A 2,980-nucleotide genomic window follows, 5' to 3' on the forward strand; every position below is an offset into this window, starting at 1 on the left:
AGCTATGGTGGTGCTGTGTCCACACACTGGGGACAGGGAAGACTCAACAGAGGAACAATGGATACCACCAGGCACTTCTCTCTGGGAGTGAGCTTCCCCTCAGGCCTGCATTCCAACATCTAAGTGCCCCCTGTAAGTACTTATTGCCCCCAATTAGCTGTCCAGGTGCTGGTGCTCAGAGCGAGCAGGTCTATCACCAAGTCCTCTTGCAGACTCGGCCACTTTAAGAAGCATCTGCAGCTGCCAGCTGCCGCTGCTGCAGCCTCTGTCCCTCTCAGCCACTTGGGACTAGGTAGGCTGCGTCTTGTCCCCTCCTATCTTCTACCATGCAGGCTGATTAATTATTTCTCTCCCTAGTTGTAGTGCTTCTGTTTGTCTAGATCCCAGGTGACTTTCCTGGCCATTTGCTCTATGTTTCTGTCAGAACTTTGATTTGGTTGCAAGAGGGATGAACAAAGCCTCTATCATCTATGCAATTTTTTTTTTTGCCTCCATGATATATTGCTTTTGTTTCAATTCGGTTCCAAACATTTTCTAATTTCGCTTGCAATTTCTTCTATGGCATGTTGATTATTTAGAAGTGTATTGTTTAACTTAAAATTTTATTGATTTCTCAAATTTCTTTTCGTTGATTTATAATTTAATTTCATTGTGATTGAAGGACATAGTTTGTATGATTTTCATTCTTTTAAGTTTATTGAATCTTGTTTTATGATCTAGCATATGTTCTATTATCAAGAATTTTCCATATATACTTGAAAAGAATGTATATTCTGCTGTTGTTGGATGAGGTGTTGTATTGATGTCATTTAGGTCAAGTTGGTTGATAGTGCTGTCCAAGTCTTCTATATCTTTTCTGTTTTATGTCTATTCTATCCATTATTGAGAATGGGCTATACAAGTGTTATTTATTGTTGAATTATCTGTGTGTCCCCTCAGTACTGTCAGTTTCTGCTTCATGTAGTTTGGAATTCTGTCGTTAGGCATGTATATATTTATAATTATTTATCTTCCTTATTAATTGACACTTATTATCATTTTTAAAATTTATTTTTTTACATAGTCACCGTGCTGTGCATTACGTCTCCGAGACTTATTTATCTTATAACTGGAATGATACTTTTATAATTATAAAATGTCCTTCTTCATTTGTAGTAATTTTTTTTTGTCTTAATCTCTATTTTGTCTGTTACTAGTATATTGACTTTAATCTCTCTTATAGTTGTTATTTGCATGGTATATTTTCTCATACTTTAAAACTATTTGTATCTTTGAATCTAAATGTGTCTCTTGTATACAGTATATAGTTGGAACTTGTGTTATATCCAGTCTGACAATGTATACCTTTTGATTTGAGAATTTAATCCTCTTATTTTTAATTGAAATTTTGATTGAGATAATTGTATATTCACATGTAGGTCTAAGAAATAATACAGTGTGGTTCCTGGTACACATTGCAAAACTACAGTATAATATTACAAGCTGAATATTGACATTGATATGATTCACAGCTCTTATTCAGATTCCCCTAGTTCTATTTGTATTCCGTGTGTGTGTGTGTGTGTGTGTGTGTGTGTGTGTGTGTGTGTGTGAAAGTGGAGGGTGGCTTTATTAAACCCTATGCAATTTTATCACCTGTCTAGGTTAGCTTATTCACCACCACGGTCAAGAATCCAAGCGTTTTAAACACCACAAGGATCCCTCATGTTGCCCTTTTGTAACCACCCTTAGTCCTCTGTCACCACCACCTTTGCCCCTCCATGACTCTTGGTAACTACTAATCTGACCTCTATTTCTAAAATTTTCTTATTTCAAAATGTAAATAAATGGAACCATGAATTATGTAATCCTTTGGGACTGGATATTTTTGCTGAAAAAAAAAATGCAGCACTATGAATTTCCATGTCATCTTTGCATGTGAGCCATGCTAATATTCTCTGTCTCATTGCCATTTTGTGTATTTGTTGCCAAAGTGTGCACAGTCATTTATTTTTAGTATAGGTTTTAAAAGTATTTGTATTATATCTCTAAATTATATATTTTTTTATTTTATTATTATTTTTTATGCATCATGTCTTTTTATTCCCCTATTCCTCCTTTACTACCTTTTTATAATAAATAAATTTTTTTCTGGTGTACCATTTCAATTCCTTTGTTTTTTGTTTTTAATTTTACTTTTTGGAATGATTTTCTTAGTGGTTCTTCTGAAGAAATCATGGTATAGATCTTAACTAAAAACTGTCTATTTCAGATAATGCTGACTTAATTCCAATAAACTGTAGAAACTTTGCTCCAATATAGCTCTATTCCTTCCCCCTCCCTTTGTGATATTATTGTCATATATATTAATTCTTCATATGTTAAGTCCCCAAAGTATAGTTTTATAATTATTCTTTTATGCAACTGTCCATTAAATAAATTAAGAGAAGAGGGAAGAACTATCTCTTTTATTTAAACACGTAATTACCTTTACTCATGCTCTTTATTTCTTTGTGTGGATTTGAATTACTGTCCAGTGCCATTTCCTTTCAGCCTGAAGAACTTGTTTTAATGTTCTTTGTAAAGCAGATCATATTTATCTGGGAATGTCTTTATTTTGCCTTCATTTTTGAAATTTAGTTCTACCATACGAGGGATTTTTGATTGAGTGTTTTTTTTCCCCATTACTCTTAATATGTCATCACACTGCTTTCTGTATCTCCACCATTTCTGATGAAGAATCAGCTGTTAAACTATCAAGTACCCCTCCCCATTGTATGTGAATTGTTTTTCTCTTGCTACTTTCAAGATTTTTTTTTCTCTTTTTTGCCTTTCAACACTTTGACTGTGATGTATCTCAGTGTAGATTTCTTTTGTGTTTTTTTTTTCTACTTTGAGTCTACTGAACTTCTTGGATGTGTAAATTAATGTTTTCTGATCAATTTGGGGAAGTTTTTGGCTATTATCTCTTCGACTATTTTTTCTGCCCCTTTCTCTTTCT

The 2,980-nt window shown here is 33.8% G+C and overlaps 1 non-coding gene across 1 annotated transcript; it reads right to left on the minus strand.

Moving 5' to 3' along the window:
• Window positions 1-1,873: 1,873 nt before the first annotated feature.
• Window positions 1,874-1,981, minus strand: LOC120593709 (U6 spliceosomal RNA). Its single transcript, XR_005650418.1, has one exon. It is a non-coding gene; the product is annotated as a U6 spliceosomal RNA (small nuclear RNA).
• Window positions 1,982-2,980: the final 999 nt, after the last annotated feature.

The sequence above is a fragment of the Pteropus medius genome, unplaced genomic scaffold (assembly GCF_902729225.1).
Source record: "Pteropus medius unplaced genomic scaffold, Ma_sr-lr_union100, whole genome shotgun sequence".
Lineage (NCBI taxonomy): Eukaryota > Metazoa > Chordata > Mammalia > Chiroptera > Pteropodidae > Pteropus > Pteropus medius.